Here is a 25,849-nt window from a genome sequence, read left to right as displayed (position 1 = left end):
GTCCACAGCATCCATCGTTCTGACTATGATATGCTTGGAGTGTTTTTTCTGGGGTCTCTTTTAGCTGGTACCCTTCTGGCTCCTTGGATCTGGATGTCTGCTTTCCTTAACTCTGGGAACTTTTCTGCAATGGTTTCTTTTACTCTAGCTTTTTCATTGGGGTTGTTTCCCTGTCCTTCTGGTAAACCAATGATTGTAATGTTGTTCCTCTTGGCGTCATCCACTATGTCTCTGATTCTACTTAGAGCCATTTTGAGGTCTTTTCCTATTGCTTGTTCTTCCCAGTGGGATTTCTGTTGCTCATCTTCAAGCTCGCTGATCCTCTGTTCAGCTGCACTTTTCCTATTGCTCAGGGCACTTACTAAATTTCTAATTTCATCCACTGAATCCTTTATTTGTGAATCTTCTTTTTGTAGCTTTTTAAAATTCTGTTCTCTTTTCTTCTTGTATTTTCTTGGCTCTCTTTTCTGATCCCAGGGTCACTCCCACCCAGGATCCTGGAATGTAGGAAGAGCAATGGAAAATCCCATGGAGCTGCCTCAGGTTTCCCCTGCTGGAGGGTGTCCAGTTCTGCAGGAAAAGGCGGGGGGCTGGGGGTGAGGAGTGGAGGAGTGGTGAACTGGCTGGTGCTCCCTCTACGCACCTGGAGGGGAGGGTCTGATAAGGTGATGGATAGTCCAAAGGAGCTGCTGCAGGTTTTCCCCGCAGGTGTACTCCTGTGGAGGGTGTCGAGTTCAGCGGGAAAAGGCACGGGGCTCTTGTTTTATTTTTACTTTATGTTCCAATCTTAATGGTATCACCAGCTACTCAGTCAACCTAGCTAAACCCTAAAGTCTCTTCCACTTTCTCCTGCACAAGTCTCTGCTTTCTGACAAAAGGGAGGACCTCAGAATGCTGACATAAATCTAATACCCAGGGCCGCAGGAGATAGTGTAGTGCTTATGGAACTTGTCTCACATTCACTCAATTTGACTCCCAGCACCACCTGATTGCCAGAGTATCAAAGGCTGTATAGCCTCAGAGGACCCCAAGCACCATAGCCACGTTTTCTGAAAATTGTCTGTGGGGCCCCCACACCTCCTGAGCATTGCTTTACAGACTCTCCCAGCAACCAAAAAATATGTAGTGCCCCAGAAACATGTACTTGTCTTAAATAGGGAGCCTCACTTGAGGTGAGGTTCACAAGGAAATATTGCATGAAAACATAAATCAAAGAGCAGGGGAGACAGTGTAAATCATGTGAGTACAGATCATATATTTGGTGAAATGTGTTAAGATTCAGATGCCCTAGTCTTCGCACCAGGGATATTCCTTCAAAAATGTCCCAATATACTGGAAAGGTTCTAGAACATTAGATGACTGAAACTCAATTATGAGCAACTTTGTAACTTTGTATCTCTTGGTAATTCTAATCGTTAAAGTAAATTTTAAATACAACCATCAAATTTACCTTTTTACTACTAAATGTGAAAGATACTTTCTAATACTTATCCTCACCAGAAGCTCAACAGAGTGTGACACTTGCCAGGAAATGTCCTCCCTTGCATTTTTCTCATGATACTTATTAGTACTTCACTCTTCTGTTTCTTCCCTTTACTCATGCCAAATCTTCCCATCTCCCTTGTAAGCTCCTGAAACATTATCCATTCAACATTGGTGCACGTTGCCACTGCTCCTCTTGAGGTCTTGTGCATGAACTGATTCTAAAACATAACATAGCTGCAATTACAGTATTCATGCCAAACACAGTCATTGATATATCTTTGGGTTTAGATTTCTACAAGCTATTGGCACACAGGTGAGAAACATTTTTTTTTCCTACAGAGAACACAAAAATACATATGCTGGGTTTTAAAGTTCCATCAGTATTCTGAGGTACAAATGAAGGATATATATTTTTAATATTTTATCCAATATCTGTGAGATAGACCATTGCAAATCTATTCATAATTTGCTTCCAGTCATACAACGATCCAACATCCGTCCCTTTTCTAGTGTACATTTCCCAAAACCAATATTCCTGGTACCCTAAAACCATCCCCCAACACCCTACACCCACCCCCAGTGTGTCTCTATGGCAGGCTCTTTAATTCTTTCTCTCTGTCTCCTTTTTATTTTGTGCATTAAGGGTCTTGTACAGGTACTAAGAGGTCATCATGTTTGTTCAAGGAATTTAGCATTTTTATCAGGAAGGTAAGCCTGGAGTATCTTTGAGGTATGGAAATGAATGCTGAGGCTTCCATAAGTACAGGGCAGTGGGGGTGGGATTCCCATTCTGCCCAGAGAAAGCCTGGAGATTTCAGTCACAAAACGCGCATATCCGAATTTTCAGCTTTTATATTTCAGTGAGAGCCATCCTGAGACGATGGAAACCAGAGGAGAGCATGGTGGCGATTTTGGATTGTGGGAGCAAGTGGCTGCCCTGGGTTCTGGTTGGGTGGGCACCAAACTAACCTGCCTCCCTCCGATTTACCCTAGTGTGTTCAGCCTTTTGCAGGTCCAAGGTTAACAGTGGCTGTTGATATGTTCCAGATTTGTCTATGGGTCTCTGAAACAATACCAATGCATTAGCTTGTATAGCTGAGCCAGGGGTGGTTTGTGAACATGGCTCCCACATATCTTTTGTGAGTTTAATTTCTCGGGAAACGTAGTCCTGAGTTGTTGGAAGCCAGCCAGAGGCACAGTGGCCATTTGAGGTTATCAGGAAGCATGAAGACACCATCAGACTGTTGATGTACTCACCTGAGGGTACAGGTTGACTTCCTGCAGGCACTGCACCACCAGACTAACAAATATTCTTTGAATTAATGAACGAATAATCAACATTTTCAAAATGTGTCTCTTTATTGCATTTTAGAAGGGTAACTTCTAACAGGAAAATAATCTTCATGGTATAATCAAGACCTACGATTTATTCTTAATATATTTAATAAAAACTACACATTTTGGAAATTTATACAACGAAATTCTTTTAAATTATCTGTCTTCATAATTTACTTGTAAATTACTAAGATATCACTGTTTATTCCACAGTTCTTAGCATAGAAATTTACAGACAGAATGTGCTAAGTAAAAATTCATTTTGGCACTTCTGTTCAATGTAGTACTGGAAGTACTTGGAAGAGAAAATAGATAAGAAAAAGATATTAAGGTTTTTTCATGTTTGAAAGTTAGAAATCATCTCTCACTATTCACAGAAGATATCATACTATATTCAGAGAATACTAAAATCTCTACGAAAAATTCCCAGAGACAATAGACATTTATAGAAAAATTGCAGGCTATAAACTCAATACCCAAAAGTCTATGGCTTTTTTATATGCAAGTAATGAGAGAGAAGAAAGTGACATGAAAAAGCAATCCCATTCACAATCGTGCCGCAGAAAATCAAGAACCTTGGAATCAGCTTAACTAAAGAGGTAAAGGACCTATACATCAGGAAATTAAAAAAGACACGAGGAAATGGAAACATATATACTGCATATGGAATGGGAGATTTAACATTGTCAAAATGGCAATTCTCCACGAAGCATTGTAAAAATTCAACTTGATCCCTGTAAAGATACCCATGACATTCTTCAAAGAAATTGATCAAGCACTCCTGAAATTCACATGGAACAACAAACGCACACGAGTAGCTAAAGCAATTCTTGGGGAAAAGACAATGGAGGCATCACCTTCCCCAACCACAAACTCTACTACAAACGATAATAATGAGAACAGCATGGGACTGAAACAAAGGCAGAGCTGCAGAACAATGGAAAAGGATTGAATATACTGACACACACCCTCAAATATATAATCATCTAACCTTTGATAAGGGAGCAAGAAATGTGAAGTGGATCAAGAGAGTCCTCCTGAACAAACGTTGCAGAAAAAACTGGAAAGCTACATGCAAAAAAAATGGCTCAGACCTCTACCTAACACCATGCACAAAAGTCAGATAAAAATGGGTCAAAGGCCTCAACATCAGACCAGAATCCCTCAGGTTCATTGATGACAAGGTCGGCAAATCCCTCCACGACATTGAAACTAAAGGTATATTCAAATATAACACGCCACTTGCCAAGCAACTGGAAACAGAGAAAAACAAAGGGGACTATCTTAAATTAAGCAGCTTCTGTACCTCAAAAGAAACAGTGACCAGAAACAAAGACTCCGCCATGCGGGCAAGATACTCGCAGAAGCCTACCAGGTTCTCTGAGAGTGAGAACTGGACAATCAGAGTTGCTGTCTTCTAAATAAGATCCAGTCTCAGGATGTTGGCCATTGATGGCATTACATGGATCCAGGGGCAGTTCGTGGTTGTAGCACTTAATTATTAGAAGATGGGGGATCTGGAAGGAGGGGGCACAGTCTTGATCTGAGCAGCCATGGAGTTCTCATCCCCCAGTCCCGCACATCTGGGTTCCTCTTTCAGTTCCTTCATGCATGAGGCTCCTTCAAGCTTGGGAAGGGTGGTCTTAAGCGTACCTATGGCTTGTTGCAGAGGTCTTCAGCTACCGGGGCTCTAATCAGGTCGGTGAGGGAAATTCACCCCGGCACCTCCAAGGGGCCTCGGTGAGGAAAGCCATGTGCGAGGTCAGGACACTGTCATTTTAGACATATTTGGAATTAATTTTAGATCGAAAAGTACACATCATTCAAAATACTTATGTGCTTAGTAATAAATTACTACACACTTGTTCAATCACCTCAGAGACCCCACTCTGCTCAGAGAACTAGATTTTTAATTACAGGTCTGTTTTGCCCATGTGTCATGACTGAGAATCACTATCAGTAGATATGAAACTCACTATACACAAAGATGCACACAGGTTACTTTGAGTCATCTATGTTGTTAATGTGAGTTGGCCATTAAACTTCACTGAGACCCTTTGTTCTGTCCTTTATAGGAGTCTCATGAGTCTCACCTTCCGTTCAAGTTGAACTTGTAATAAGGTGGAATGAAATCATCAATATAATCCTCACCTCATCCTTCAGGAGAAAAATCCTACATACATTCAATGTGGTCAAAGTGCAGACAACACCATCCACCTTTTCCTGGAGATGTACACAGGACTGAGGTGAGAACAGCAAAAGGCTCTATTTTAATGTTCTTAATGAAGGATTCAGGGAACAACATTAAACAAACTCATATACCATCTTCCAAAAGAATTATTTTGTAAAACTGATGCCTAGGGTATGGTAAACGATAATATAGTAAAAACCATATTTTTATTTCTGGGACATTAAAGTTCTAAATCTATTTATTCATGCTGCTTTGAAATACATTCCTTGATTAGGAATCATTGTCTGCCATAGGAGTGAGGAAGGACAACACTCAAAGTAATAAGAAGCGAAAAATATGGAAAAATTAACTCCTACGAGGTTTGATAACACATATACTAAAATTTAAATGATACAATGATGAGCATGGTCCTTGCACAGAGATAACATGCAAACTTGTAAAGCATTCCATATTTTTGTTGCAAGAAGAATGAATAGGTCTACTTTAAGGTAAGATAATCCCCAGAAGTACAAAAATTCTACATAAAGAGAGCACAAATCCCCAAAACAAAAATCTCTCTCAATGTCAATGGACTAAATGTGCCAATTCAGAGGCACAGAATAGGAAGATGAATTAGAAAACTGAACCCAACATTCTGCTTCCTGCAAGAAACATGTCTGAACAATCAAAGCACCCATGGGCTAAAGGTAAAAGGCTGGGAAACACGTTTTCAAGAAAATATCACCTCCACAAAGCTGGAGTGGCCATACTAGTATCAGACCACATGGACTTCAGGCTAAAGGTTATCAGAGACAGTGAAGGTCATTTCTTAATGATCATGGGATATGTACATCAGAAAGAACTCACCTTCCTCAATGTATATGATCCTAATGACAGACCAGCAAAATACGTTAAAACAACTTCTAATAATCTTATAGAAAAACATTGATAGCAACACAATACTAGTAGTAGATTTCAACACTTCTTTGTCACTTCTCGATAGATCAAACAGACTGAAGCTCAGCAAGGAAATATTTTCTTTAAGGGAAGTAATGAACAACCGTTGGCTTAGGGAAGAAATCAAAGAGGAAATAAAAAGTTTCCATAAACAAATGAGAATGAGGACACGAGCTACCATAACTTGTGGGACACAGCAAAAGCAGTGTTAAGAGGAAAGATTATAGCTCTGCCAGATTTCATCAGGAAGAAAGAAAGGGCCTACCTGAATAAATTAGAGCTCAAGGTTTTGGAAAATAGGTTCAGCATAAGAGAAGGAACACATGGAGGGTGCGGGATCCCGGAGGAAAAAAAAAAAAAGAAAAAACAGGTTCCAAAAAGAGCCGAGATCACCGGCAAGTTCCAGATGGAGTAGGTGCCGCATCCCGCCCCCCCCCAGATGGAACCCGGTGACCAGAATCCTCTACAAACACTGTTCGAGTATGCGGGAACGAGGACTTTTCCTCAAATCTGCCGGACTGCACCTCCCAGGTAACCTCTGATCCCGGAAGTCACGCCCACAGCCCGCCCCCCAGCGCCATCTTTGAAGCGTTCAGCATAAGAGAAAGAACACATGGAGGGTGCGGGATCCCGGAGGAAAAAAAAAAAGAAAAAACAGGTTCCAAAAAGAGCCGAGACCACCGGCAAGTTCCAGATGGACTAGGTGCCGCATCCCGCCTCCCCCAGATGGAACCCCGGTGACCAGAAGCCTCTACAAACACAGCTCGAGTATGCGGGAACGAGGACTTTTTCTCAAAACCGCGCGGCCGCGTGGACATCTCTCTATATACAAAGTGATCAATGAGAAGTAAACCACCCAATCTCTCTCCCTGAAAATCAGAGTTAAGTTTGGAGCACGGCCACAGCCCCAGAAACACAAGGACTTAATGCAGAACCCAGCAGCTTAGAGCAGAAAAGTGAACGGACGATGAGTTAACCCAGGCCATCATTTCTGCCCAGAGGGGAAAGAGTGTTGCCCCATTCGCCCTCTCTTCTCTGGAAAGAAGGATGGCGGCCGCATGGGAGCCTTGTGGACAGCAGGTATGAGCCGGGGGTGTGGGGGGGGCGACTAAAACCTCACGAGAAGGGGGGCGTTCCGGTCCGTCCTTCACGCCCTACCGAGGTCAACAGTTGCCCCCACGAGCGGCTCCCCAGCACGGCCACAGTCCCAGAAGCACAAGGGCTTAATGCAGAACCCAGCAGCTTGGAGCAGAAAAGTGATAGGACTATGCGTTAATCCAGGCAATCATTTCTGCCCAGAGGGGAAAGGGTGTTGCTTCCTTCCGCCCTCCTCCCTCTGGAAAGAAAGATGGCAGCCACATGGGAGCCTTGTGGACAGCAGGTATGAGCCGGGGGTGTGGGGGCGACTAAAACCTCATGGGAAGGGGGGCGTTCCGGTCCGTCCTTCACGCCCTACCGAGGTCACCAGTTGCCCCTCACGAGCGGCTCTCCAGCACAGCCACGGCCCCAGAAGCACAAGGACTTAATGCAGAACCCAGCCGCTTGGAGCAGAAAAGTGAACGGACTATGCATTGATCCAGGCCATCAAGTCTGCTGGAGGGGAAAGGGTGTTGCCCCATTCGCCCTCTCCTCTCTGGAAAGAAAGATGGCGGCCACATGGGAGCCTTGTGGACAGCAGGTATGAGCCGGGAGTGTGGGGGCGACTAAAACCTCATGGGAAGGGGGGCGTTTCGGTCCGCCCTTCACGCCCTACCGAGGCCACCAGTTGCCCCCCACGAGCGGCTCTCCAGCACGGCCACAGCCCCAGAAGCACAATGACCTAATGCAGAACCCAGCAGCTTGGAGCAGAAAAGTGAAAGGACTATGCGTTAATCCAGGCAATCATTTCTGCCCAGAGAGGAAAGGGTGTTGCTCCCTTCCGCCCTCCTCCCTCTGGAAAGAAAGATGGTGGCCACATGGGAGCCTTGCGGACAGCAGGTATGAGCCGGGGGAGTGGGGGGCGACTAAAACCTCATGGGTCGGGGGGCGTTCCGGTCCGTCCTTCACGCCCTACCGAGGTCACCAGTCGCCCCCCACGAGCGGCTCTCCAGCACGGCCATGGCCCCAGAAGCACAAGGACTTAATGCAGAACCCAGCAGCTTGGAGCAGAAAAGTGAACAGACTATGCGTTGATCCAGCCCATCAAGTCTGCCGGAGGGGAAAGGGTGTTGCCCCATTCGCCCTCTCCTCTCTGGAAAGAAAGATGGCGGCCACATGGGAGCCTTGTGGACAGCAGGTATGAGCCGGGAGTGTGGGGGCGACTAAAACCTCATGGGAAGGGGGGCGTTTCGCTCCGCCCTTCACGCCCTACCGAGGCCACCGGTTGCCCCCCGCGAGCGGCTCTCCAGCACGGCCACGACTCCAGAACACAGAAACCAATTTCTTAACTATCTGACTTTCAGTAGAAATACTTCCAGGGTCAATAGGTAAAATAGCAGAAATCCAAAACCAACATTTAATTCTTGAACCCAGCTGTAGAAAGCAAATCACTTCACAATGCTTTTTCAGCATGTCTGATTTGGGGGGGGGTGTAAACTCTAAATAATAGTGGTGAATCTTTTATTGAAACAATGAATCTAATCAAAGCAGATAGAGTGTTAACTAGAATTCATCTGCCTCACAGGGATGGGGAGGGGTGGGGGTGGGGTTTTATTGGGGTTCTTCATGGTAAAAAATAAGTATTGGTAAAGGGAAATGTGTTTGATATTTGCATGACTGAGACCTAAACCTGAAAGCTTTGTAACCTTTCCCACAGTGATTCAATAAATAAATAAAAAAAATAAATAAAAAAATAAAAAAAAAGATTTTGGAAAATAACCAACAAAAGTAGTCCAAACTAGGATGGAGGAAGGAAATAATAAAACTTGTACCAGACATCAATGAGCTAGAATCCCAAAATACAATCCAGAAGACCAATAAGAACAAAAACTGGTTCTTTGAGAAAATAAATAAGATCAATAAACGATGAGAAGCCTCTCAAAGAAACAAAGAGAAAGAATTCTAATAAATCGAATCAGAAATGCAAAGGGGAGTATCCTAATAGAAAGTACAGAAATCCATAGGATCATCAGAGATTATTTTGAGAATCTTTGCAGCAGGAAATGAGAGAATCTTGAATAAATTGATAAATTATTGGATTCCAATTACCTCCCAAGGCTGAACCAAGAAGATTTGGAATACTTGAACCTATCACTACCAAGGAAATTGAAATGATGGTCAAAATTATACCCCCAAACAGAATCCAGGGCCCAGATGGATTCAATAATGAACTATTTCAAACCTTTAAAGAGGAACTGCTTCCAACATTTTTAAGATTTTCCAGGAAATTGAAGAAACAGAAATACTCCCAAATAGTTTCTATGAGGCAAAGATCACCCTAATACTCAAATCGACAGAGACACCACAAAAACAGAAAATTGCAGACCTTTTTCCTTTGTGAATACAGATACAAAAATTTTCAAGAAAATACCAGCAAAGAGAATCTAGAAACTCAACAAAAGATCACACACTATGACCAAGTAGGTTTAGCTTGGGGATGCAAGGATGGCTTAACATTCTCTAGTCAATCAACAGAATACACCATCTCAATAAAATAAAGATAAAAGTCATATGATCATATCAATAGATGTAGATAAAGCATTTGATTAGATCCAGCAACCATTCATGATGAAAAACTCTCAACAAAATGGGAGTTGAAAGTAGTTTCCTCAATCTAGTCAAAGCAAATTACCACAAACACACAGCAAGTATTATTCTCAACGGGGAAAAACCAAATGCTTGGAGCAGAAATCAATGAAATAGTATTCCAGAATACAATCAGGCACAAAACAAGTTACCCACTCTCAACACTCCTATTCTTCATAGTACTTGAACTACTTGCCATATGATTTTGGTAAAAAAAAAAAAGATATCAAGGGCATCCATATAAAAAAGGAAGAACTCAAGCTTTTACTATTTGGAGATAACATGATATTATACTTAGAAAATCCCAAAGATTCTCCAAAAAAGCTCCTGGGAACAATAGATTTGTTTAGTAAAGTAGCATATTACAAAATCAATATCTGGTACTACATGGCTTTCCCATATATTAATAATGAAAGAGAAAAAAGAGATAGAGAAAAACAATCCCATTCACAATAATACCTCAGAAAATAGAGTATAATAGAATCAACTAAAAAGGTTAAGGAACTATACCAAAAAAAAAAAAAAAAAAACCTGACGGGCACAGAGGCCCAGCTCTGGGCAACAAAGCTGAACGGCTGCAATTCCAACAGGTACAGCCTGCCCCCAAGGGCCTGGGTCCCTTTCTGGGCACGCACAGCTAGAAACAGCCCCAGACAGCCGGTTTTCAACCCCTGATCTGCGTGGGACGGGCACAGAGGCCCAGCTCTGGGCAACAAAGCTGAAAGGCTGCAATTCCAACAGGTACAGCCCGCCCCCAAGGGCCTGGGTCCCTTTCTGGGCACGCGCAGCTAGAAACAGCCCCTAGACAGCCGGTTTTCAACCCCTGATCTGCGTGGGACGGGCACAGAGGCCCAGCTCTGGGCAACAAAGCTGAACAGCTCCAGTTCCAACAGGTACAGCCCGCTCCCAAGGGCCTGGGTCCCTTTCTGGGCACGCGCAGCTAGAAACAGCCCCTAGACAGCCGGTTTTCAACCCCTGATCTGTGTGGGACGGGCACAGAGGCCCAGCTCTGGGCAACAAAGCTGAACGGCTCCAATTCCAACAGGTACAGCCCGCTCCCAAGGGCCTGGGTCCCTTTCTGGGCACGCGCAGCTAGAAACAGCCCCTAGACAGCTGGTTTTCAACCCCTGATCTGCGTGGGACGGGCACAGAGGCCCAGCTCTGGGCAACAAAGCTGAACGGCTCCAATTCCAACAGGTACAGCCCGCTCCCAAGGGCCTGGGTCCCTTTCTGGGCACGCGCAGCTAGAAACAGCCCCTAGACAGCCGGTTTTCAACCCCTGATCTGCGTGGGACGGGCACAGAGGCCCAGCTCTGGGCAACAAAGCTGAACGGCTCCAATTCCAACAGGTACAGCCCGCTCCCAAGGGCCTGGGTCCCTTTCTGGGCACGCGCAGCTAGAAACAGCCCCTAGACAGCCGGTTTTCAACCCCTGATCTGCGTGGGACGGGCACAGAGGCCCAGCTCTGGGTAACAAAGATGAAAGGCTGCAATTCCAACAGGTACAGCCCGCCCCCAAGGGCTCGGGTCCCTTTCTGGGCACGCGCAGCTAGAAACAGCCCCTAGACAGCCGGTTTTCAACCCCTGATCTGCGTGGGACGGGCACAGAGGCCCAGCTCTGGGCAACAAAGCTGAACGGCTCCAGTTCCAACAGGTACAGCCCGCTCCCAAGGGCCTGGGTCCCTTTCTGGGCACGCGCAGCTAGAAACAGCCCCTAGACAGCCGGTTTTCAACCCCTGATCTGCGTGGGACGGGCACAGAGGCCCAGCTCTGGGCAACAAAGCTGAACGGCTCCAATTCCAACAGGTACAGCCTGCTCCCAAGGGCCTGGGTCCCTTTCTGGGCACGCGCAGCTAGAAACAGCCCCTAGACAGCCGGTTTTCAACCCCTGATCTGCGTGGGACGGGCACAGAGGCCCAGCTCTGGGCAACAAAGCTGAACGGCTCCAATTCCAACAGGTACAGCCCGCTCCCAAGGGCCCGGGTCCCTTTCTGGGCACGCGCAGCTAGAAACAGCCCCTAGACAGCCGGTTTTCAACCCCTGATCTGCGTGGGACGGGCACAGAGGCCCAGCTCTGGGCAACAAAGCTGAACGGCTCCAATTCCAACAGGTACAGCCCGCTCCCAAGGGCCTGGGTCCCTTTCTGGGCACGCGCAGCTAGAAACAGCCCCTAGACAGCCGGTTTTCAACCCCTGATCTGCGTGGGACGGGCACAGAGGCCCAGCTCTGGGCAACAAAGCTGAACGGCTCCAATTCCAACAGGTACAGCCCGCTCCCAAGGGCCTGGGTCCCTTTCTGGGCACGCGCAGCTAGAAACAGCCCCTAGACAGCCGGTTTTCAACCCCTGATCTGCGTGGGACGGGCACAGAGGCCCAGCTCTGGGCAACAAAGCTGAACGGCTCCAATTCCAAACAGGAGACCTTCCCAACTCCTCGCCCAGTGCCAGGGACTCTTTCAGGAGCCGCGGCCGCTTATGCGGCCGCGAAATATTTTCCCACTGCATATGTCATAGGAACCATAAGCTAACTTCTTAGATGGAAACTTCTCTATTTTAGCTCAGCCACTAGAAACACAGTACCCAATAACTCATAAGCCTATCTTAACTCACACTGCATATCAAGCAGAATAGTAACAGTGAACGTGAAGGACTAAACCACACCTCTCACAATGGTAAAGAAACGCAAAAGCCCACCAAACTTTCATATTGAAGAGTCGAGCCCAGATGACACCAACAGTACTGTAGTGTTAGACAACCTCTCTGACAAGGAATTCAGAAGTGAGCTACTTAGGATGCTTAGGGAATTAAAGGAAACAATGGAAAACAATACCAATAGAAGACAAGAGGATCTAAAGGCAGAAATGAAGAAAATGCAATCAGAAATGTCAGACCTGAAAAATCTCGTAGGCGAATTGAAAAGCTCAGTAGAAGGCCTCAGCAGCAGAGTAAGAGCGGCTGAGAACAGAATCAGTGAGCTCGAAGATGAAGTTCAGAGACTCTCCAGAAAAGAGCAGAAAATGGAAAAGAGACTCACAATTCGGGAACAGATGGCAAGAGAAGATTGGGATGAAGCCAAGAGGGGTAACATAAGAATTATTGGAGTCCCAGAGGGAAAGGATGAAAACCTCGATGAAGAAGAAACTGTCAAAGAAATCATTGCTACAACATTTCCAGAGCTGAAGAAAACTTGTGACCACATTCAGGAGGCCCGAAGGGTACCAGCTAGAAGAAATCCGAATAAAAATACCCCAAGACACATTCTGATCAAAATGACCAAAACCTTAGACAGAGACAATATTCTGAAAGCAGCAAGATCGAAGAAAGAAATCTCTTACAAAGGAGCATCCTTAAAATTCACAGCTGATTTTTCTGATGAAACCCTCATGGCCCGAAAACAGTGGTGGGACATAGTAAAAAAACTCAATGAAATAAATGCCTCCCCAAAAATACTTTTCCCAGCAAGACTCTCATTCATAATAGAAGGAACAACACACAGTTTCACAGACAAACAACAGCTCAGGAACTTCATAGACTCAAAACCATGGTTACAAGAACAACTAAATGGGCTACTTTAAGGCAAGAAAGGCCCCTCAAATACACCAAACTTTAACAGAACAATGGGACAAAATCCCATAACAATAATCTCTCTCAATGTCAATGGGCTAAACGCACCAATTAAAAGACATAGAGTGGCAGGATGGATTAGAAAATTGAACCCAACATTCTGCTGCCTGCAAGAAACGCATCTCAATAGTCAAAGCAAACACAGACTCAGAGTCAAAGGCTGGAAAACAATCCTACAGGCAAACAGCTCCCATAAAAAAGCTCGGGTAGTCATCCTTATATCAGACCACATCGATTTCAGAGTGACGAAGGTCATAAGAGACAGTGAAGGCCATTTCTTATTGATCAGAGGATCTGTACAACAGGAAGAACTTACAATAATAAATGTATATGCACATAATGAGAGACCAGCAAAGTACTTAAAACAACTACTCATAGATTTGGAAAAAGACATCAATAGCAACACAATACTAGTGGGAGACTTCAACACTGCTTTGTCACCTCTTGATAGATCAACCAGACTCAAGCTTAGCAAGGACATACTCCATTTGAGGGAAACGATGGAAGAAAGGGACTTAGTAGATATATACAGGACACTTCATCCATGAAAAGCTGAATACACATTCTTCTCAAGCGTACATGGAACATTCTCCAAGATAGACCACATGCTGAGCCACAAAACATGCCTCCATAAAATTAAGAAGGTAGAGATTGTATCAACAATCTTCTCAGACCATAATGCGCTGAAATTAGAAGTAAATCACACACAAAAACAGAAAACTAAATCAAACACCTGGAAATTAAACAGCGCACTATTGAACAACGAGTGGATTAGACAGGAAATCAAAGAGGAAATCAAAAGATTCCTAGAAAAGAATGAAAATGAGAACACGAGTTACCAAAACTTATGGGACACAGCAAAGGCTGTGTTAAGAGGAAAGTTTATAGCTCTACAAGCATTCCTCAGGAAGGAGGAGCGAGCACACATAAGTAACCTAACCTCACAGCTTAAGAGCTTGGAGAAGGACCAAAAAAAGGAGCACAACCCGAACAGGAGAAAGGAAATAATAAAACTGAGAGCAGAGATTAACGAGATGGAAACCCAAAAAACAATCCGAAAGATCAATGAAACCAAAAGCTGGTTCTTCGAGAAAATTAACAAGATCGATAAGCCTCTAGCAAAACTCACAAAGAAAGGGAGAGAGAAAACCCTAATAAACCGAATCAGAAACGAAAAGGGGGTCATTACAACATAAACCACAGAAATTCAGAGGATCCTCAGGGAGTACTTTGAGAAGCTTTATGCCACGGAACATCAAAACCTCGAGGAAATGGATAAATTCCTAGACTCCTACAGACTCCCAAGGCTGAACCAAGAAGACCTCGAATACCTGAACAGACCTATCACCATCAAGGAAATTGAAATGGTAATAAAAAGTCTCCCCAAGCACAAAAGTCCTGGCCCGGATGGATTCACTAGTGAATTCTTCCAAATCTTTAAAGAGGACTTACTCCCGATGCTCTTTAAGCTTTTCCACGAAATTGAAATATCAAAAACACTTCCGAACAGTTTCTACGAAGCAAATATCACACTGATACCAAAAGCAGACAGAGATACCACAAAGAAAGAGAATTACAGGCCAATATCCCTGATGAACACAGATGCAAAGATCCTCAACAAACTACTAGCAAATAGAATCCAACTACTCATCAAAAAGATCATACACCATGACCAAGTAGGATTCATCCCAGGGATGCAAGGATGTTTTAACATTCGGAAATCAATCAACATAATCCACCATATCAACAAAAGAAAAGATAAAAAGCATATGATCATATCAATAGATGCAGAGAAAGCATTTGATAAGATCCAGCACCCCTTTATGATGAAAACCCTAGCCAAAATGGGTATAGAGGGGACCTTCCTCAACATAATTAAAGTCATCTACCACAAGCCTACAGCAAGCATCATCCTCAATGGGGAAAAACTGAGAGCCTTCCCTCTAAGATCAGGGACGAGACAGGGATGCCCACTCTCTCCACTGCTGTTCAATATAGTACTGGAAGTACTTGCAATAGCGATTACGCAGGAAAAAGATATTAAGGGCATTCAGGTAGGAAAGGAAGAAATCAAGCTCTCACTATTCGCAGATGATATGATACTCTACTTAGAGAACCCAATAACTTCCACCAAAAAACTCCTAGAAACAATAGACTCGTATAGTAAAGTTGCAGGTTATAAAATCAATACCCAAAAGTCCATGGCTTTCCTATACGCAAACAGTGAGAGAGAAGAAAGCAACATGAAAAAAACAATCCCATTCACAATTGTGCCCCAGAAAATCAAGTACCTAGGAATCAGCTTAACTAAGGAAGTAAAGGACCTGTACAAAGAAAACTACAAAACGCTACTTCAGGAAATAAAAGAGGACATGAGGAAATGGAAAGATATCCCCTGCTCATGGGTCGGGAGACTTAACATTGTCAAAATGGCAATACTACCGAAAGCATTGTATAAATTCAATGCAATCCCTATAAGGATACCCATGACATTCTTCAAAGAAATGGAGCAAACACTCTTGAAATTTATATGGAACAATAAGCCCCCACGAATAGCTAAAGCAATTCTTGGGAAAAAGAAAATGGGAGGAATCAACCTCCCGAACTTCAAACTGTACTACAAAGCAGTAATAATTAAAACAGCATAGTACTGGAACAAAGGCAGTACTGCAGACCAATGGAACAGGGTTGAATACAATGACATCTCTCCTCAATCATATGCTCATCTAATCTTTGATAAAGGTGCAAGTAATGTGAAGTGGAGTAAGGAAAGCCTCTTTAATAAATTGTGTTGGCATCACTGGACGGCTACATGCAAAAAAATAGGCTCAGAACTCTGCCTAACAACATGTACAAAAGTAAGATCAAAATGGATTAAAGACCTCAACATCAGACCAGAAACCATAAGGTACATTGAAGATAAATTTGGCAAAACCCTCCATGACATTGAAGCTAATGGTATCTTCAAAGATGCCACGCCACTGGCTGAGCAAGTGAAAACATAGATAGATAAATGGGACTATCTTAAACTAAGAAGCTTCTGCACCTCCAAAGAAACAGTGACCAAAATACAAAGACAGTCTACAGAATGGGAAAGGATATTCACCGAATACACATCTGACAAGGGGTTGATATCCAGGATATACAGAATACTGGTTAAACTCCACAAGAAGAAAACATCCAACCCTATCCAAAAATGGGGCAATGAAATGAACAGAAACTTTCTCAAAGAAGAAATCCGAATGGCAAAAAAGCACATGAGAAAATGCTCTACATCATTAATCATCAGGGAGATGCAGATCAAAACCACAATGAGATACCATCTCACACCTCAGAGACTGGCCCACATTCAAAAGAACAAAAGCAAACGATGCTGGCGTGGATGTGGCGAGAAAGGGACACTCCCTCACTGTTGGTGGGAATGTCCACTGGTTCAGCCCTTCTGGAAAACAGTATGGACGATTCTCAAAAAATTAGAAATTGAGCTCCCATTTGACCCAGCAATACCACTCCTGGGAATATATCCCAGAGAGGCAAAAATGTATAGTCGAAGTGACATCTGCACTTGTTTGTTCATTGCAGCACTCTTTACAATAGCCAGAAACTGGAAGAAACCTGAATGCCCAAGAACAGATGACTGGTTAAAGAAACTTTGGTACATCTACACAATGGAGTACTATGTAGCTCTTAGAAAAGATGAAGTCATGAACTTTACATACAAGTGGTACAATATGGAAAGTATCATGCTAAGCGAAATGAGTCAGAAAGAGAGGGATAGACATAGAAAGATTGCATTCATCTGGGGGATATAAAGTAACAAAGTATGAGATTAATACCCAAGAATAGCTGAGATCAGCACCAGGAGGATTACTCCATAACTTAGAGGCCAGCCAGGTATCCTAGAGGAAAGGGCAGTTCAGATAGAGAAGGGAGCACCAAATAAAGTATGTTTGGAGGATCCTCCCAGGAGGGGAGATGCATGTCGAAAGTAGAGTATGGACTGAACATGTTTGCCACTCAATGCCTCTTTTGCAGACCACAACACCCAAAAGGAGAGAGAGAACACAGGGGATTGCCCTGCCACAGAGACAGGGGGGATGGGGGGATGGGGGTGGGAGGGATATTATCCATGGTGGTGGAAAATGGGCACTGGTGGAGGGATGGGTATCTGATCATTGTATAATTGAAACCAAACCACAAAAAATTGTAAATCTACAACTTTAAAAAAATAAAATAAAATAAAGGGAAAAAAAAACCTACAAAACACTACTTCACAAATAAGAGAGTATATGAGGAAATGGAATCAAATCCCATGCTCATGGATTGAGAGGTTTAACACTGTCAAAATGGCAACACACACCAAAGCTCTATAAAGATTTAATGCACTTTCTATAAGGATACACATAACATTTTTCAAATAAATAGATTAAACACTCTTGAAACTCATACAGAACCATAAACTCCCATGAAGAGCTAAAGCAATCTTTGGTAAAAAGAAGAAGGGAACACCTTCCCCAACTTCAATCCCTACTACAAAGTTGTAGTCATCCAAATACCATGATATTCAGATAAAGACAGGCCTCAGATCAATGGAATATAGTCTAATATCTTGAAGCTGGCCCTCAGATTATTATTACCTAATCTTTCATAAATGCTCAAGAAATAAGAAGTTGAGCTAGGAAGTCTCTACAGCAACTGGTGCTGGGAAAACTGGACAGCAACATTCAAAGAAAATGAACTCAGACCTCTTTATATTGCCAGGCGCAAAGTCAGATCAAATGTATTAAAGACCTCACTATCATACCTGAATTCTTAAGATATATGGAGAAAAATGTGGGAAGATCCCTTCATGACATTAAAGCTAAGGGAAACAAAAAAGCAAGCAAGCAAGCAAGCAAGAAAGAAAGAAAGAAAGAAAGAAAGAAAGAAAGAAAATAAAAATTAAAAAATAATGCTGTTTGCAATGCTAAGGATCAATCCCAGATCATCATTTTCTTGCTTTTTTGGGTCACACGTGGCGATGCACAGTGGTTATTCCTGGCTCTGCACTAAGGAATTACTCCTCACGGTGCTTGGGGGGACCATACAGGATGCTGGGAATCTAACCTGGGTATGCCGTGTGCAAGGCAAATGCCCTACCTGCTGTACTATCACTCCAGCTCCCCCCCTCCCCATAATTCATCATCCTGAGGGCCTCAGATTTTTACCTTCCATATAGAAACTTCATCTTTACATTGATACAGTAATTTGAAACCACAGAACCATTGAATGGCATGTTATAATGGTAGCAGCCATGAGCTAACTTTGATAACCCATAAGTTGTCATGAATGAATTCTGTCTCAGAGGCTTCACTTCTGAGGATACCTGTCACTACCTCCTTTCTGTTACGTATCCCAGGATCATAATCTACATCAGGCCATCAGTAGAAATTGTCCACCCGAAAGTTAGCCTTCCACTGGGATCAGAATCCTTGATCCATGTAACTTGGAATTTTTCATACATGATTTCTTGACCTTGTTTCAGGTGGAGGCATCCAGAGCAAAAACTCAGCTTTCCTGTTGTTTCCACAGGAAATCCAAATACCTAAGGATGTTATCATTTCTGACGCCACTGTTACAGATTTTTTTGGAATCCCACGGTAAGATACTATCATTAATGTTATAATATTACTGTTCTCCATAGTTCGGATCTCCCCAAAGAACTCTCTACCCACCTCACTCCAAGTGCAGTCTCCAGTTTATCATGCTCCTGAAAGTACTTCTAATAGTTTCACTCAAGTTCTCCCCTAAAGTGCACAAGTTAAGTTCATACCACTCCAAGTTCTTATTCCTAAACTACCAGAGTAGGCTTGGTCCTCAAGCTTTTGTTCTCATTAGAAGAAATACCGTGCTCTCTTTCTCTATGTCTCTCTTTGCTTGCTTTGTTAAATGACAGTTCTCGCTTGAACAAATATTTCATTCCACCCCACACCTGTTTCACAAGTTTCTGAGTGTTTTTCAGTAAAATCTATTTAGCTTCACTAAACTAAAAATTTTAAAACACCAGAGCATTGTTAAAACCAGTATTTGTATCTTTTAAACCACAAATTTTGAAAATGAAAGGTGGTAAAGCAATGGAATACTACTCAGTTGTATGAAGTGAAATCTTCTTATTATTTGTATATAAAATGGATAACATGTGGAAATTATGTTTAGTGACAAAAACCAGGCAGAGAAAGATAGGCATCCTACAAATTCAGGCATACGTGACATATAGAGAAAACAAATTAATAGAATAAAATGAGACAGACAAACGTCTAAAACATTATTTATATTCTATGATTTATAATTCAATTAGTAATGGTTTCTAATACACATAATTCCAACATGACACTCCTCATTCTCTCAAAGAATAAACCCTCCCTCTCCCCCAATCCCCCAGAATCCCTCACTCTCAATCCCCTGACTCAATTGTGTGGATCAGTTCTCCCCTTACATTGCTCTTGAACCTTTGTTTCTACCTTGCTGTGTTTCTTTACATCCCACATATGAGAAAAATCTCTCTGTATCTGTTCATTTCCTTAAGGCTAACTTTACATGAATGATATCCTCTAGTTTCATCCAATGTTGAAAATTGCATAATTTTGATCTTTTCAAAGCAATAAAAACAAACTTTAGAACTATGAGACTATTTAGTTACCAGATCGAAAAGTTTAATCAAAGTGGAAAAACTGAACAATGGTGAATGACAGAGTAGGCCTTTCAGTAGTGAGTGTAATAAGATACATGCACGTTGATTCTGCACAATCCTAAAATTTATGAAAGTCTATAATGTAATTCTATAAGGTAATTTTACATAATCAAAAAAGTATTTAAATAATTTACATTTATCTATGATTTTGACGTATCTTTTGTGTCAAACTATCAGAAGTAAAAATCATGAGAGATAGAGATATGGTCTATCACTATACTTTTAAACAAGAGAAGCGCTAAAAATTTCTGTGTCTTGATGAACTCTCATATAAATTGACTCCAAAATCAAATTTATACACTCAAGGAAAAATAAAAGTCAACCAATTTAATCTTTTGCTTCACTCAGGTTCCCATCTGCTGATCTCTCACAGACAAAAAAAATTTTACTTTATTTTTTTTTAAATTTTTATTAGTGAAACACCATGATGTACAGTTGTACATTTACAAATTTTTGTGCTTGGGTTTCGATTATACAATGATCAAACGCCCATTCTTCCGCCAGTGCCCATTTTTCACCACCATGGATTCCAGTATCCCTCCCACACCAATACCCCCCATCCAACCCTGCCTCTGTGGCAGGGCATTCCCTTTTTTTCTCTCTCTCCTTTCGGGTGTTGTGGTCTGCAAAAGAGGCATTGAGTGCCAATCATGTTCAGTACATAGTCAGAATTTTTATTTTCAAAGGATTTCTTGGCAGAGGTTTGGGATTCTTTGCTAGAAACCAACTCCTTTACTTCTGCTTTTTTTTTTCTAGAAATATATACTTATACTAAGACTGATTAGTCATGGCACTAAATTGACAAATGTCCCTGTTTTTAGTTCAGTTCTGTTTCCTCATTATCACAAATTATTAGCAGTGGATAGAAAATAACTAGCCCAAAATTCGTGGGGGAAAGGGAAATGTTTATGCTTACCATAGTTTGGAAAATCCCTGTCACTAGTATAGTGACATTCATCTAAATTTGTAAACACAATGATTATGAAGAGGTAAACCATGACTGCCACTTCAAGAAAGAACTGGCCTTCAGCAAATATCCATGGTTTCAGAAGGATGGCTCTGGCTTGGATTGGGGGCAATCATGAGAGTGTGAGCTACCGACAGTTAACACATGCTCTTAGGCTATGTGGTGATACTGCTGAGAAATGTGGCGAGCCCTGATTAGGTAGGGTCATGGTGGAGAACGGAATGAAGACAAGAAAACAGAGCAACAGGACAAGATGATAGATTCCTTTGTATAAAAGTTTTCATCTCTAATGTATTAATCTGTGAAAAAGAGAACCAACTTTTTATCATTTTCCTGGCAATATATTTTCCTTACATATTGCTTCAGGAAAAAAAACGCTTCCCTTGTTAGATATTATAGCCTGAATATCTGTGAGGTCTTTGAACTCTTTCTATATATACAGTGCTGATGACTGAAACCAATCTCACTCTTTAAGTATCTAAACTGCAATGATCTCACCATTTAACTCACTAAACTCTGATGGCTCCAAATCTTCTAAGATCAGCTTTCATCTCTTCCATGATATCCAGGCTTCTCTTCCCAACTGTCAAATCTCCCTTTCTTTCTCCCTCTTTCTACCAACTATGATCTCCCTGCCAAAATTTGCTAAGACAAGCTTTCTTGAAATATAGATATAAGTTGACTTCTCTTTTTTTTTAAATTTAGGCAATTTTGATTTTCAAAGTCATTTATAATGGAGATTTGTCATACAATACTCCAATTCTAATCACACCACCAGTGTCTTCATCCTTCCACCAACAGATTACACATTTCTCCCTGCATTCCCACCGATTTCCTTGACAAACACATTTTGAAGTTTTACTATTGTACTTTGGATTCCATACTTACAGTAGTGTTGGCTGGTGGTTAAGACATACACCTCAACTTTTTCATGCTGGCCTTCCTGGATCAATGCCCACTGACACCATGTAGGGGAAATATATAAGAACAAATCTTTAAGCTCCAAATTTTTCAAATAATCTTTAAACAATTCTAATCGAAAAGAAAATAGTGAAAACTGGAGGAGACAACCTCTTGACTGCCTGCAAAGTCTTTTCATTTTTCCACATTACAACAGAAGTAATCAGTGAAGGAGGTCTGTCATCACGCAAGTTAGGTGACCCTGCTGAGGTGTGGTCAACAGGGTGTTTTGTGCTCTTCTCTCCTTCCACCAGAAGTCCCAACCCTATGATTTTTGTCTCTTCAGTCCGCATAAAATGGAAAAAGTTTTACCACACAGACATCCATGTAATGAGCCAACCAAGGAGATAAAAATAAATTTCAGCAAATTCATAGGTTAGTCATGGTGGTAGAAACTAAATAGCATATTTTTGTATTGAATCTGCAGGAGACACATATTACAAACCTTTTCATGATTCAGTTTCCATCATAGGATATTTTAACACCTAACCTCCACTAGTATACTGTTCCATTGCTAATGTCCCCAGTTTCTCTCCCACCACTCCCTCTCCCAACCCCAAACCCCACCTGACAGCCTGCTTACTCTACACTATTGCAGGCACCTCTCTCTCTCTCTCTCTCTCTCTCTCTCTCTCTCTCTCTCATCCTTTGGGCATTATGGATTGTAATACAGAGAGTGAGAGATTCTCACCTTTATTCCTTTACCTACTTTCAGGACTCAGTTCTCACCCAGAGTAATCACTTCCAACTATCATTGTCAGAGCGGTCCCTTCTTTATTCCAAATTCTCGCCTTCAGCACTTGTGGCAAGCGTCCAACCATTGACCAATTCTCCTGGCCTGTGTTTCTGCTATCCTTGGGTATTAGTCTCATTTTCTGTTTTTTTATATCCAAAAAATGGGGTAGTCCAATCAGTATACCCCTTTCCGTCTGACTGATTTCATTGAGCATGATATTCTTCCCTGTACATCCATTTATAAGCAAATTTCATGATGTCAGTTTCCTGACAACTGTGTAGTATTCAATTGTGTAGGTATACCATAGTTTCTTCTGGCTATTATGAATAGTACTGCAGATGGTATTTCTGTTATAATTCTCATGTTTAATGTAACTTACATAGGAAAATACTTCCCATGTTCCAAACCTACAGAATCCACTCACAAAGACAACTTTTTTTACTTTTTTAAAAAATATAATTTATTATGATGCTTTCTAAAAAACGGAAGCTATTAACAAAACTCAGGGAAAGCATATTCTATTAAAGACAAAAAAAATAACCTTAAGAAAGGACAACAGCTACGTGTTCTTGCTCCTCAAAAATCCACGTGTTTCTTGATATATTTTCAATATCTTTCTATAGCCTTAAAATTCTTCAACTTCATTTCTAAACACTATTTAAAGTTGTATTAATTTAATAGGTGTAATCAGTTTTATAGAATATTTATTTGATTCTTTCAAATTTTGCATAAACAACGTTTGAATTAACCATAGCACTGTAGCACTGTCCTCCCATTGTCCACTGATTTGCTCGAGCAGGCACCAGAAACATCCCTATGGTGAGATTTGTTGTTACTGTTCTTGGCATGTCGAATAATTCACAGGTAGCTTGCCAGGCTTTGCCATGAGGGAGGGTTACTCTCAGTAGCTTGCCGGGCTCTCTGAGAGGAGCAGAGCAATCGAACCCAGGTTGGCCGCATGCAAGGCAAATGTCTTACCCACTGTGCTATGGCTCCAACCCTTATATATATTTATACATATATATGTGTATTTACACACACATACATATCTATATATTCCTCTTACACGGCTCTTAAGCTCCAACTCATATTTCTTCCTCCTCCAGTTATTTACTACTTCTCTCCCCATACTTGGGGCTCAACTAATTTCCGAGTGCCCTCAGATACATTTCTGAGGCCATGAAAAAGGAATGCATAACACATACATGCAAGGAAGGCACAAAGCATATGTAGATAAATTTCATATGGACATATAATTGTGATGACTAGTTTACAAACTGTATTCACTTCAAGTACAGGGTTCCTCATCTCAGCAACTCTGTATTCATTCTCCATGCACTGTCAAATATCCAGCTACTGTCCACAACCAACTAACAACATTCCCCTACCCATTTCAGTCATTTAAATCCCCTCCGATAAGGACGATTTTGATGTCAGAGTGTAAAGGTTTGATTTTGCTTTTGTTTTATTCGTCCATTTAATTTTTTTCTTTATATTCCAGAAACAAATCAAATATTTTAAAAAAAATAAAGGACAGAAGGTGATATCAGGCAACAAATGAAATAGTTGATGTGGCTGAGAATCAGCAAGAGTCTTGCAGGTCAGTGTGAGGAAAGGAACATCCAGTTGTCCTTCCCAGCATATTTCCAAAGTTCTGGCTTGGAGCAGGGTACATGCTGGGAAGAACCACATGACAGTAGTAGTGTCTTGAACATATAGGGGCCTATGTTCTTCTTTGAAAATGTAATGGTATTGACCTCCATTGCAAACCACAACACCCTAAAACAAAGAAAAAGCAAAAGGGAATGCCCTGAGGTGGGACGGAGTGGGGGAGATGGGGGGTGGGAGGGTCACTGGGTTCCCTGGTGGTGGAGAATGGGCACTGGTGGAGATATGGGTACTTGATTCTTGTATAACTGAAACCCAAGCACAAAGGTATGTAAGTCTACAACTGCACCTCATGGTGTTTCACTAATAAAAATAATTATATAAAAATTAAAAAATTAACAGCACTATCAGCTGGTATAAGAAAAAAATGTAATGGTGTTGACTAGATTACATCAAGATCATTTTTTCTATAGAATGCTATGATTCATCTTTGATTCACTGATTGATACTTTGAAATGTCCCAGTTCATTCTCATTCAGAGAAGTCATTTATTTCTTCGAGTACTGATTTGTATAGGGAATTCCTCACAAAATACTTTATATAATGTATATTCAGGGACTCAATGATAATGTACTTATTACCATTTTCAAAGAATACCAAAATACACTTTTAATAAGACTTTCTTTGTTCTCTATCTAAAAGCTAAATGACAACAATTAAGTTTAACTCAATATTTTCTAAAGCGCATTACATTAGTATTTGAAAAGAAATTTTAATAGACTCTGGGAGAGGGGAGGAGGAAAAGTAATGGATCTATAAGGATTAGTACAAGTCTTTGGGTGTGTTGGGCATGGGAGTGTGTAGACAAGTTGAGATCACACTCGGCTATGTGATCTAATCTCTATATATCTATTCTCTAAATTAGATACCAGCGATATATCCACACAGGTGTATTCATATGACTATCATGTACACTAGTGAGATCCAGGGAAATAATTCTTAGCACTGACATTCTTGTAAATTTAAGTCGTAATCAGGTTTTTATGATTAAGTTGTTATGATTTCATAGGCAGTGTTTGTTTCCTTAACCAACCTGGAATGTCTTTAAAAGACCAAATATAGGAACATTCTTTCATTTTTAATTAAATATAGAAAATGCTGAATTTACATGTTAAATAGAGATGAATATCTTTTTCAATAATCTATTTGGGACACTGTCCTTTACTTGTTTTATTAGGAACTGAATGTGGTACCCTATAATCTCTAATTCCATCCCTAGACCTCCATTCTCTACTTGTACCAATCAGGACAAACTTCTCTTTAGGCCCAGTTTTCAGTAATCTCAACTAACCATTGAAGTAAAAAATAAGTCTCATCAAATAATTCTGTTATCCAGAAGTTGTTTAAGATGCTTACACAAATGAACAGAATATTGAGAAAGAAAAATTCTGCTTGAAGAAGGCACAGAATTCATGTTGTAATTGACCATATAAAAGAAAGAAAATTAAAGTAAATTTCTTGTAATTTCTCGTAGTCTTGGAACCATGTTGACCATGG

At 41.5% G+C, this 25,849-nt stretch overlaps 1 pseudogene; it reads left to right on the top strand.

The window, feature by feature from the left end:
- The first annotated feature begins 5,367 nt into the window (after positions 1–5,367).
- LOC130016084 (uncharacterized) lies at positions 5,368–5,467 on the top strand (annotated as a pseudogene).
- The last annotated feature ends 20,382 nt before the right edge of the window (positions 5,468–25,849 follow it).

Source organism: Sorex fumeus, unplaced genomic scaffold, assembly GCF_029834395.1.
Source record: "Sorex fumeus unplaced genomic scaffold, SorFum_2.1 ptg000146l, whole genome shotgun sequence".
Lineage (NCBI taxonomy): Eukaryota > Metazoa > Chordata > Mammalia > Eulipotyphla > Soricidae > Sorex > Sorex fumeus.
This window is presented reverse-complemented; position numbering and strand designations above follow the sequence as displayed.